Here is a 13,352-nt window from a genome sequence, read left to right as displayed (position 1 = left end):
TCAGAAGAAACATGGCTCCCATGGAAGGAGGAAAGAAATGTGCTAGACTGAGAAACACAATGCCTCCAATGAAAATGAAGGGCTGAGATAGACAAAACCACTGGACAGCCAGAAAACCCTGAGTTCTGTGTATTGTTGGCACTGATCAGGCATGGACTCTAACAGCTGCAGAATTGAAGTGTTCAAATTGGCTCAGGCTTCTTCCCACAGGCTCTAGCCAGCTACCAGGAGTTTCCTCTGCCTTCACCTTGAGCCATTGTAGATGGAGACTTGCTCCCCTTGAGCAGTGTAGATGAAGAATCTCCCCTTGATTCAGTGTAAATTTGATTTACTTTGAGCTATTTGCTTTTTCCGGTCTTTAGGCCCCAACCTGAAGTGTCTAGAGAGGGTGGGTGGCAGCTGGACTGCTGGAGCTGCTACTACTGCCAGCTGATTCACCTACCACTTGTTTCCAAAGTCATCTGCCTTCTCCACCAGTGGATGGCTGCTGGGGGCAGGAAATTTTGCTGATGGGGTGCTGGCAGCCAGCGGAATCACTACACATGGAGCCTCTTTGGGACATTGTCACCCTGGTTCATTGCCATTGCCTGATGGCTCTGTTGGCTTCTCCAGGCACCATGCTCCAACAGCCTCCAGACCTCGAAGCTCACCAGGCTGGGTTGCAGCCGCAGCTAACAGGCTCCCCAGGCCATGGTGCCTAATAGGGCAGCCAAAAATCTTGACATTTGATTCATTTTATTTCTTAATAAAGTTCTGCCACATTGCAAATTGTAAAACCACATATTGTTAGTCAAGCTGAATTCGGTATCATGAACATGAACACTAATGACAGGAGGTTCACCCCACACTTTCATTGGCCAGATATCTGTGATGAATGGAAATAGTATAAAATAAAAAGGGATGTTTTTGTATGACACTGAATTATGAAAATATATGGAAACTTTACCAGGATATTTTCAAACTGTTAGTTTTTGGCAAAGACAAAGTTTTGGACAAAACTCATTTATATGTAGATAATATTATCTTTGTCTCATAAGATTTTATGCATGGGTATGTGAGTTTTCTAGTGTTATTATTTAGGAAATTTGCATGCATTAAAATGCTGATAAGAGCCAGGCATGGTGGCTCACTTGAGTAATCCCAGTGGCTCAGGAGGCTGATGCCAGAGTATCACAAGTTCAAAGCCAGCCTCAGTAACTTAGCAAGGCCCTAAGCAACTTAACAAGACCCTTTCTCAAAATTGAAAAACAAACAAACAAAAAGGGCTAAGGATGTGGCTCAGTAGCTAAACCCTCCCTCCTCCCCCATCGCCCCGCCTCCCCTTAATCCCTAAGACCAAAAGAAAACAAACAAAAATACAAATGCTGATACATCAAGTTAATGACTGCATGTGAAATTAAATCATTTATTTGTATTTCAAAACATGATTTTAGTCATTTCAGATTAATGAAGAATATATTTCTAAATCAGTGCACTTCTTTTAGTAAATCCCATATTTAATTATCTTCTAACATTTTAAAGGTTATCTTGTTATGATAGTAGTTCAGCAGTTAGCATATTTTCTCAAGATGATCCAATTATATGCAGATATTTTATAGTATTATAAGCCATATTTTTAATTATAAAAGTTTAATATAAATGCATTAACTGGTGTCTTTCAGTTTTCTTGAACTGCCATAATAAAGTATCAACATATGAGTTCTTTGAAGCAAAATAAAGTTTATCAATTCACAGTTCTAGACAATAGAAGAGTGTAATCAAGGTATTGGTAGGTCTATGCTCTCTGTCAGCTCAAGAAGAGGTCACTTTCTTACCACTTTTAGCATCTGCTGTTTGCTGTCACTTTTTACTTGGGGATGAATTGACCACAAACATGACCATCTTCTTCACATGTATCCTTACATGGTCTCCCTTTCTGCATTTTTGCTTCTGTTTCCAAATTTCTCCTTTCCATAATTCTAGTAATTCACAGTCACTCTAACAACCTCATTTTAACTTGATTACCCCTGTAAGGACCTTCATCCAAGCAAGGTTACATTCTGAGATATTAGTTTAACCCATAAGAGCTGTCTAAGCTAATGTGAGTGAGAAGAAAATAAGAATATATCAATTATCCTTCACAAATTTTGCAATTTGGGGAATTTTTAACAATTCAAACTGCTTATATTTCTTCTTTTAGATGACTATTACACACATTGTTTCTCAAAATTCAGATTTCTACTAACCATTTTTCTGATTCTTTTTTTGGTACTTATATTAAAAACTGGTTTTAACTGGCACTAAATTTTATCTTTGAAGAAATAGAAGAAGTTCATTCACTATACCAAGAATGGGCTGTGAAAGTCTAGAACAGGCTGGTGAAAGGAGGAGAGAAGACGTAGATCCAAAGATATAAAGTAACACACATAAAGAATGAGCTTGTCAGAGGATCCAATGTATAATACAAAAGGCTAATGTTCACAAAAATATATTATATTAGGGATTTTAGTATAATCAGTTGACATTAACTGTATTGTCACAAAAATGATAGTAGTAACTATGAGAAATGATCTGTAAGTTAGTCAATTTCATTACAGTGATTATACTTTCTACACCAATATCATAACATCATGCTGTACACTCAATATATACACAATACATTTATTTCAAAGAAAAGAGTTGAACACAGTGGCACATACTTGTAATCTCAGCTACTTAAGAGGCTGAGGCAGAAGGATCACAAATTCAAGGCCAGGTTGAACAACTTAGTGAGTCGCTGTCTCAAAATAAAATTAAAAAAGGCTATGAGGCATGTCAAGGAGCTTAAGGACACAGAGTCATTTCAACAAAGTAGAGGCTATCTAAACTATATTTAACTGTTTTATGTTTTAAAAATTGTTTCAAATTTAGTATTTTATTTTTGAATACTAATATGTATAATTTTTAGTCTATTGATCATGAATGATTCTTTTGCTCCATAAAAAATGTATTTCTTCTCATTTTCACTAGTCTTAAAGCATGGAACAGATCAAAATTCATCCCAATAGATAGCATAAAGAGTAAAAATCTAAATCCTTAGGTGATCTATAACATAGTTACTGATTAAAAATATTAAAAAGTGATTAAATTGAATTCTGTTTTTTAATATATAAATATGTTCATGATTTTGTCAAAAAACAAACTTGAATTCCTCACACAGGACATTTATTAGGTACACAGTGCTGAGGGATGTAGGTATCAATTTGCATCCCATTTTATATTCTAAATAAAAAGTTCACATTTCAATAATGACACATTCTTGAAGGCAAATAACTGGATGAAATTTTGAGAAATTTTATGTCTGATATATAAAAAATATTATGAATTTAAACACCAGAGTGGCAGTTACCACAGACATGATTATGAGCTCAGTGAAAAATGTCTAATCTTATAAAAATGCTTGATCATCAAATGTTAGCTTCAATTATTTTATGCTGATTTTTAGAATGAATCACATTCTAATTGAATAAATAAAAAATGGTCCCATTAAGATGGTTTTACTATGTTAAAAATAATTTCTAAACATTTGATCTTTCAAGGTCCTTTAGGTATATTGTTTACATTGGTAATTCAATGCATCTTTACTATCATCATTAATAACTATTCCAGTTTGAAATTTAAATGCTTATGAAATAAAAATAAGTATGTTCTTTCAAATAATTTCATTATTGTTATTTAATAATAATGTCAGAAATCTAGAATTATACATCTTCATGATAACTACAATGGAGTTTGTAGATTTGTCTTTTTTGTATAACAAATTTTTTGAAATTTCTGTCTGGGTCATTATGGGGGAAAAAGTAAAGAAAAAAACCGAAAGTGATATTTTAGTACAAGAAAAAATCATACTTATACCACGACCCAATATGTCAGAATCTCATTGGTTTTCAGATTAAAGCAAGATTGATTTTTTCATGTTTTGTATAGCCTCATCATTTCTTACTTACTGCCATATGTTTCTACCTCCTCACTTAATCAGTCACACTACACTGTTTGAAAAATCAAAAATTCAAATTGTTTCATAGGTATTCAAGCATAGAGATTTTTATGTTCCTTAACTATGATTGTTTCTGGTAAGGACAGGTGGTTTTCTATTGAAAAATAAGTTCCTGTAATATATGCTTTTGATTTTTTATTTAAATTAAATTGATGTATTTTGATAGTTGGCACATATTGATTTGCTATCAAATTATATCTCTATGATGTGTAGTACTTTATATAAACTTTCTTATAAACTGATACATAAGCATTTCCCCTTTGTAGTTTATTTTATGACACTACTATATAAATCACCACAAAAGATAATATTTTTAAAGGAATAACTAGTTTTAAAAAGCCCAGTAGAGACATATAAAAGAGAATAGGGAAATAAAAACCAAAACAATACAAAGTTACTCTTTTTTTAAGTTATGAAGCAGATGTATGAAAACAACGCTGCCACAATATAAGAACAATAGCTTGGTTAAATTAAAATTTAGAATTTTCTTTTGAGTTTATCTGTAGGTCTTTTTGGCATTCATGATAAAACTCAAATCAGAATCACTTTGACTGGCATCTTTATATGATGGTATATTTGTGTGTGTTGTGTAAATCAGAAGAATTCACTGTGCAGGGACATGGTATATCCTTAATCTACCAAATGCCACAGTTTCTAAAGCACTTAGTTTGAGCATGTAATGTTTCATAAAAACACTATATGCTGATTAAAATTAAAAAGTACTTCCTGATATGAGGATACAGTTAAATGGTGTAGCTATATGTTGATATCAGAGTCACTAAAAAGTGGTCAGTGTTTATTACAGTTTTGTTTTTTTGCAACTGTGTTACACATTTAGTAGAAAAACATCAACATTTTTTTTTCTCAGAGAAGAAATATTTAACAAAGGATAGAGGAGAAATGTATTCTTACTACAGAAGGAATCCCCCTTTTTTTAAGTACCCTTCACCATTAAGGAAAACCAAAGGTTTTATTTTCAAAGGATGTAGTATAAGTACAAATTTACTTTAAGATTTTAAGTAGTAAAGCAAACATTAAACATTTACCAATATCCTTATCATTGGAATCTATGGATATTCTAATAACTAATGACATTAAAATCACCAACACCACCCAAGGTTCATTGTGAGCTTAAAAATATAATGTCATCTACTTTGTTCAGAGAATGTGTTAGACTAAAGTAATGAAACTTAATTTTCAGACTATTTTAAATGCTTAGCCATTTGAAATGTAATTATATGTCTGCTTATTAGTGTATTTTTCACCAGAATTGAAACATTTTGCTTTTAATTATTGATATTTTTCTTTTTTTGTACATTTCTTCCCTACATGTGCTGAACTCTTTTTGAAGGTTCAATTTCTCTCCGACTATACTGATGATTTGTTATGCCATTATATCAGCCTTCTGAAAGTTCAAGATAACTTGGGATGTAACTATCACTTATTCAAATGTTAACAATAAGCCAATTAAAGTGAAAAAAATTCAGTGCTAAAAAAGGACAAGGACATTTATTGGAATGTATCCCACAAGGGAAAGATATCTAGATGGCTTGAAAAAAATTTCAGAGCATTTTTGAATTGTCTCCAATAAAATTATGGTCTGTGGCTACGAATAGAGTAAAAGGTATATTTCATGATGTGGCAAAGTTGGTAATGATAAAAATAAGTTGTTTTATACGTTATTTAAAATTCTCCTAATAAAATATTATTCATGTTCTTATGTAATTTTAAAATATTACTCATAAATCAATATTAATTTTAAAGATGTTTCAATGGTGCACAAAAGACAAGATCAAAATAAATTTTGTTGTGAGATACAGAATAATAATTGCCCATTCATGTGTTCTTATGATATACTGAACATTTATAGCACACTGACCTATGAATCAGGATAAAGTTGAAACTCCTCCTATCATTGTATAATTTCCCCCAAAATATAAATAAATAGAAAAGTAATAAAAATCTTACTGTGCTCCCCATTTCCAGCTAAAATCATCTCAAACTTGGATATAAAACTTCATCTGACTCCTGCTAACTTTCTTTACTCCCTAATCTTAGAGGGGAAAAGGTGAAGTAGATATTTGATTTGGTGTTTCCAAACTTAAGTCAATTTTCTACACTCAGGACTTTGATATATTTGCTTTATTTATATTCTCTCTCATCTTTATAGAAGTGACATAAAAGATCCCTTTCTCTTCAGATCCTTACTTATATAATTTCTTGACAGTTAAATGCCCTATTCATGTTCATGTTTCCCTATATTCATAAACTCATCTTTCCCTATATTATAAACTGAAAAATATTTAAAGAAGCAATCATAAACAGAATGTAGATATGTAAATATTCATGATTTTAAACTAGTCCCATTAAATAGTTTCTGGTATAGAAGCTGATGATCTTCTTGGTCTTAATATCTTTCACCAGTGACTGTTTTGTTTTATTGTGAACACATTCACTCAAGAGGTACTAAATATCCATCTGACTTAATGGATAACATATTTTCTTTCTTTCTCCTCAAAGAACACATATTTATTAATGTAAAATGAAAGTCTGTAAGGACTATTTTTCATGTTTCAAAGACAACAACAACCTTGTTCCTGCCTTAGTAGGTTTCTGGTTTTCTTTCTTTTTATTTTCCTTTTCATTTTTGTTTTTAGTCACAAATTATTTCACTTTTCATGGCATATGAAAAATTAAAAAAAAGCAATTTCATGATGTTAAAAATATGGTGGTATGCATGGCATATAATTAAAAAAGTCCCTTATGATTGATTACACAGGAAGTATGTGGCAATTATATGTCAAATACATTGAGCTATTTCGCTGTGGAAAAATATTCAAATTATCTATTGAAAAATCTGACATAGATCTGTTCCTTTAATGACTATTCTGGTTATGAAGATGAATAACATCCTTTCATCTTGGAAAATTGAAAGGGCAACTGCTTTGTGTTTAGATCTATCATAGGTTTCTTGGAGTCATAGTAATTAGAGAAGGAAAAGAGTTGTTTGGTTGTCTCCCCATCTTTCTGTCTGGATAGGCTTTTATCCTTGAGCAAATTCTCTAGTGATTTGTCTAATCTAGTTTTACATAACTCAAATGGAAAACTTGGAAGACATTATCACAGTCTAAGAGAGCTTGCTGCTGGGAATTACATAATGTAAATAAACTTTTTTTTTTTTTTTTTTTTTTTTGCTCTATTAATTTCTCACTAGTTTTATCCATGCCACCTGGGAACAGCTTTGAGGAATTCTAAATACACCTCCCCCACTTGGTGTAACACTACTCAAATCATTATATGTGTTGCTTACACCCAACCTAATACACACAATAGTGTTTGGCAAAATTATTTGTATATATTTTAGCAACTCTATTGTCTGCTGGTCCCTCCAATATCTTTGAAATGAATGAGAAGCCTAACAGATGAACTTCTAGTGAAATACAGAATTAATGATCTCTATCTCAAGAGCTCTTTTGAACATTTGAGGCTTTTGAGTAAAGTTTGCCAAACCCATTGGCTATTTGTTAAGAATGTGAAAATGTAAATATGCATAAAAACCTGAGTAAATATTTCTACTTCCATTTATCTATTTTCCTGTTCCTGTTTTCAGGCTCATGTTTTTTATTCATCACTTTTCAATGTAATTTTTTTTCTAAATTTTATTTTAGATGTTGATGGACCTTTATTTTATTCACTTATTTATATGCGATGCTGAGAATTGAATCCAGGGCCTTACACATGCTAGACAAGTGCTCTACCACTGAGTCACAACTCCAGCCCCCATAATGTAATTTTTGTCCAGGATATTCCTCTTCTCAATGAAAATTCTCGCCCCCTCTTATAAACAATCCACTTTAGTATCTGCCTACTATATGACAATAATAGGTTTTAGGCTAAAATAATATTGAGAGCCTTGCCTATCCTCTATGAAACGCCTCTGAATTGATCCTTAAAATCTTAATGGATGAAGTTGGAGCATATAATGCTAAGTGAAGTTTGCCAATCCCTAAATCCCAAATGCAGAATGTCTTCTCTGATTTAAGGATGCTAATTCATAATGTGGTTGGGCGGGGGGAGATGAAAGGATTATGAACTCTGGTAGGGAAAATGGGAGGGAGGATAAGGGAGGGGGCATTGGGGTAGAAAAAAATGGTAGAATGAAATAGACATCATTACCTTAGGTATATGTTATGACAACCAATGGTGTGACTATACTTTTTCTACAACCAGGGATATAAAAAATTGTGCTCTATATGTGTAATATGAATTGTAATGCAATAAAATAAAACTAAAAAAATATTACTTCTATGAAACAATGATTGATTATGAAATCCAGGTAAGACTGAGAATTGGCAAGGGTGAGCATCATTTTTAGAGAATATATTGTACTAGAATAGAAGATATACAAGGGCTGAGATTTTCATTATTTTCCATTATAAAAATTTATCAAAGAGGTCATCTGAGTTTTAGACATTTGGTTTAGCAAGGTAAAAGACTAAAAACAAAACAGAAAACAAAAACATTAAAACCAGGTTAACTCATTTTCAACCTTCTAAGTAGAACCTAAATTAAATAAATCCTCTACTATTCTAGGTAAGAGACTGCTTTTCTAAATCAGAAAAGTTGATTTCTAACCTACACTCTTACCTCACTGTCTTCTAGCCTTAAGAACAAAACCTCACTAATAGTGGCTCTTCTCAAAGTTGGCAGGTGGCACCCTAGCAGGCTGGATGCAGACTCTGCAGCAAAAGCAGGGTATGGGATACACAATGTGACCACACCATTCTGTATCCAATCCGGAAACTTTTGAAAGTGAAAGGATGCTGTTAATTACTTGAGAATAAAAAATGCTGAGCATGGGAGCACAGGCCTCCAGTCCCAGCGACTCAGAAAGCTGCGGTAAGGAACATTGCTGGGGTCCAGGAATTTAAGGTCAACCCGGACCCCCCAACCCCAACCTGTCTCTAAAAAATAAGAGACTTTCAGCCACCCTAGTGATAAGGCATTGTGGGAAACTACATTTCCCAGTATGCCCTGCCCTGGAAATCAAAAAGCCTGACTGGCACAAAGCACTCTGGGACCTGTGGTTAGCACCATATAAGCAATCTGGGGCTGGATTCTGATGTGAAGGTCTCCTGCTTCTATGGGACACTTAACCAGATACAGGACACAAGAGCTGAGGTGAGATTTCAGTGGATATTAGGTCTGAGGTGAAGAGTGTCTCCCCAGCAAGTCCAGCTTCCACAGGTGTGAAGCAGGCAGGGGCAGGCATGGACCTGCTGCCCTGTTTCTCCTGGGTGCGACCTGTCTCCCCACAGCTGCTAGCTTTTCGGGAGATCCTGGGCCAGGTGTTGTTGAGTGGGAACTCAACTTCAACCAGCTTGTACAGCTCCATGGTGGCCTGGGCGTTTTCCACAGAGGAATGGCCTTTCCCGACCTGAATGTCCCGGTGTGGCAGCTGCTTGGTGAGGCGCTTCAGAGACATGGTGGCATTCTCCAGACAGTTGGCCTTCCAGTTGAAGAGGGGGATTTGGGAGGTGTCTCCGGCGAGGGACTTGGGGTGAAAGTACTGCAGGGCTTTGAAGTCATTGTGGATGGCATGTCCTACCTCTATCTTCCACAAGAGTATCTTTAAGATCTGGCTCCGAGTGGTCTTGAAGGGTGTAGCATTCACCATGTGCTTCTTGCAGATACCGCTCCATTTTGTCCGGTAGTCCACAATGTGGCAGGGTGGAAGGATGTACTCATCATAAAGCACATCTCCATCATAGTTGACAATGCTACATCGAGCCAAGGAACTAACATCCCCTTTGGGTCCTGTGCCCACCATCTCACAGTCAATTGCCACCATCTTTACTGGGAACTTCTGGGATATTCCAGAGCACTTAGTCTCTGAGCTCTGGTGGAATTCTGTGTGGTATTGTTCTGAAGAGAGTTCTTCTTCTGGGGGGTCTTCTTTTGGGAGCAAGTTGGGCGGCTCTGAATCTTTGAAAGGGCACCCTGGAATTCCCCCAGAAAATCTACTTTAGCTGTAACAGAATTAGCCTTCTTTGAAGGTGCAGGGGTCAGCCAAGACACTGAAACTTTCTTGTCCAGGGACAATCCTGACTCACTGCTGGATGCAGCTGTGTTCTTTTTTGAAAGGGAAGGGATCTTGCAAGTGCCATCCACTCTCACATTTTCCCCTTTCTTTGGAGTGTAATTTAGGCACCTTGCTAGGGGTCTGCTTCTTTTTATTGAGAATGTCCCTCTTTTCCAAGAGCCGCCGCCTCTTAACAAACTTTTGGTGCTTGACATTTCCTTCCAATGCCTTTTTGGGCGGAGATTCCCCCAAAATCCAGATTCAGTAGTAGCAGACATGAGGGCAGTGGATGATGGGAGAGCAGTTAGGACGAGTGGCTCATGGATAGGAAGAGGATGAGGGGCTCTTTTTCTAATGAATCACATTGTCCAACATGAGAAGGTCTGCAGAAAACCCTGGGGGAAGAAAGCGATCCTGGTACCTGCACTCATCGGCCTCTAAGATGGGCCCCTCTAGGAATGGAAGCGTCCAGAGCCTGAGGCGGAAGTCGGTGCGTGCTGAGGAGCCCCAGGACAGTAGGGCGCAGGTTGGAAGGTGTTGGGGGCCTGGCGCGCGCAGCAGCGCCAGATTTTCATTATTTTCTCTGATGCATTTTTACTTCCTAGATCCATACATAAAAATTAAATGGATGAGAATTTTGTTTTCAATAATTCACATCATAATTGGTAGGGCAACTAAACACAGTGTCACTGCTTACTTTATTATAGAATCATTGGGGAAATTTCTTCAACTATATAATTATCTTCTATACTCATTTCTTAAATACTAGTGTTTCAATCTGGACACAGTCTTTCACTGTGGGAAGGAAGGGAGTGGCTGTGCGAATACACTGGTGGTATTATGGGAAGGATTATTTAATAGCTACTTTGTGTTATATAATCTCAAACAAATTATAAAAGAGGTTTAGAAAAAATAGATAAAGTCACTTATGGAAGCTCTGGAGAACGTTTTTGTTCTGCATAATATGGAATATATAATATAAATTTTGGGAATTATCGATTAAACAGATCCAGTGGTAGATTTTAATAATGAAGTCTTCAACTCATTGACAACACAGTACCACTTCCTATCTTGACAAAGGTAGTATATAAAATATAACATTTTCATTATCACGTTAAGGAGGGGCTTCCTAGTCCTGCAGCTGTGTACTTAAAATAAGATTTAGTCATGCCATCTAAGAGTAGCAGCTTTATAAAAATGGCTGGTGGTTACCAAATATGCAAATAACAAGGTAAACTTATATCAAATTGAATTTGTCTTTGAAGAAAAGTAAACCCAATTACAAATCAATCTTATGTGATCTGCTATATTTGAGAAATTAAAGTACCACTGGATTTTTAGCAATTTTATTTACAAAAGGACATGTGTAAAGCAAGCAGGACATTTAAAATAAACATCTATTTTACCAGTGACAAAGCTTGAGAGTTGTCAAAATCAGAAGACTTAAGACAGAAAACTGTTTTATGTTCAATATAGTTATGTGAGATAAATTAGGATTTATAGAGATAGAAATAAGTTTCTTTATTTCCACTACTAAAAAAATATGTATGGATTTTTATAATAGAATCTGTCAGTTGTCCTAAGTGCTGGTCATCTCACTTAGATTTCTGAGAGAAGTAGGGGGAAATTTTCCTGTCAAAGGGTTCATTGTGATAGGGTAGGATTGGAAGACTATTACTAATGTCATGTGCAATGATTTTAAAAAAGCTCCAGTTTTAATCCCTCCTGGCTTTATTGAAAGAACTACCAAAGTGACATAGTGTCTTAACCTACAGGCAGTTTTATTAAGGTGGAAATCTCTCTTGCTTTGTATTTAATTAGCTTAGTCTGTGGAGGGAACCTGGTAGCAGGGAAATCTCTCACTCTGGCACAAAACATTGAACAATGAACCATACGTCAAATTCCTAAGAGAGAAGCAAGGACATTCTAATAAATTAACTACTAAGGAGAAAATATGGCTATCTGATCATATCTTTAGAGCAAGAACCTATTATTACATCTTTATCACCTAATTCAAGAGCTTCCAGTTGCCTGCTTTTGTTTGGGACAACAAAATAAATTGTGATATGTAAAGTTGTTGGTATTATTATAATAATCTACATTCACATTTTTATAAAGCTTAACTATGGAAAACTGAGCATAACTAATTTGCATGTATTAATCCATAATTTTAGTTCTTGCAAAATCAATAACAAAACTATGTATAATACATCAAATGACTTAATATAAAAACTTGATCCATAAAGTAGAAAAAGCAAGACTAGCCTCATTTTTTTTGATCTCATCAAATAATTTCTTGAATTTTTTTACAATTCATAATGAGCATAGGTCAAGAACTCTGTTTAGTACATAAGAGAAAAATAATTTGTTCATAGACAAAATAATACTCATAGAAAATGTGATAACCTGATATCTTTTTGAAAAAAAACATTTCAGGAAAGAGTTTTTTAAATATGTGTTATATAAAACCTTTTTGGATTCTCAGTGTCATTGTGGAAAAAATTATGTTTTATTAGCACAAATAAACATTTTGAGCATTTGAGAAATAAAAAAAACACTGAATAGTAGAGAAAGAGCCTTTGATATATATAAGATTATTTATATTGAGTGAAGTTTCAGAACACATGAAATAGTGATTGAATCCAATGTTATCTCAGTTAAAATATTAGCAGTCTACTTTGTTGGCAAGTACAATTGTTGTATTTTAAAATGGAAAAAAACAAATATAGTCAAGATGATATTAATGAATAACATATTTGTAGGGGGTATAAGACCATGAATAAAGATGTCTTATAAAGTTACAATTAAGAGATTCTTATATTATACTAAAGATATGTAATTATATTATCAAGGAATATAAGAAAAACAAAAATAAACCCCAAATCACACAGACATAAAAATCACAGATAGATTAAAGCTCTTGCTGCTAACTAATAAAATGTCTAAAGGATATCCTAGTAAAAATTTTTGTGGTTTTAGAATTGGAAAGTATTAGTTAAAACTTTCTACAAATACATAACCCTAAAAGGATAATTTCTACATTGGCCCTAATTTATACTGATTCCTTTTTTAAAAAGTGGTCTCATTAGTGATTCTAAAATCAAAGTGTATGTGTGTGTGCGCACGCACATCATTACTATCAGGAACATTAAAATGAAAACTAAAATAAGATAATAATACATACTTACTTCAATTTCTATACTTTGAAGACAGAAAATGCTAAGTGCTGACATGGATGTAAAGTAGCTGGAATTC

At 34.4% G+C, this 13,352-nt stretch overlaps 1 pseudogene; it reads right to left on the bottom strand.

Moving 5' to 3' along the window:
• Positions 1-9,336: 9,336 nt before the first annotated feature.
• LOC143411396 (interferon-stimulated 20 kDa exonuclease-like 2 pseudogene) lies at positions 9,337-10,368 on the bottom strand (annotated as a pseudogene).
• Positions 10,369-13,352: the final 2,984 nt, after the last annotated feature.

This window comes from Callospermophilus lateralis, chromosome 12 (assembly GCF_048772815.1).
Source record: "Callospermophilus lateralis isolate mCalLat2 chromosome 12, mCalLat2.hap1, whole genome shotgun sequence".
In the NCBI taxonomy this organism is placed as follows: Eukaryota; Metazoa; Chordata; class Mammalia; order Rodentia; family Sciuridae; genus Callospermophilus; species Callospermophilus lateralis.
The sequence above is the reverse complement of the archived record's forward strand: the minus strand, read 5'-3'. Positions and strand labels throughout refer to the sequence as shown.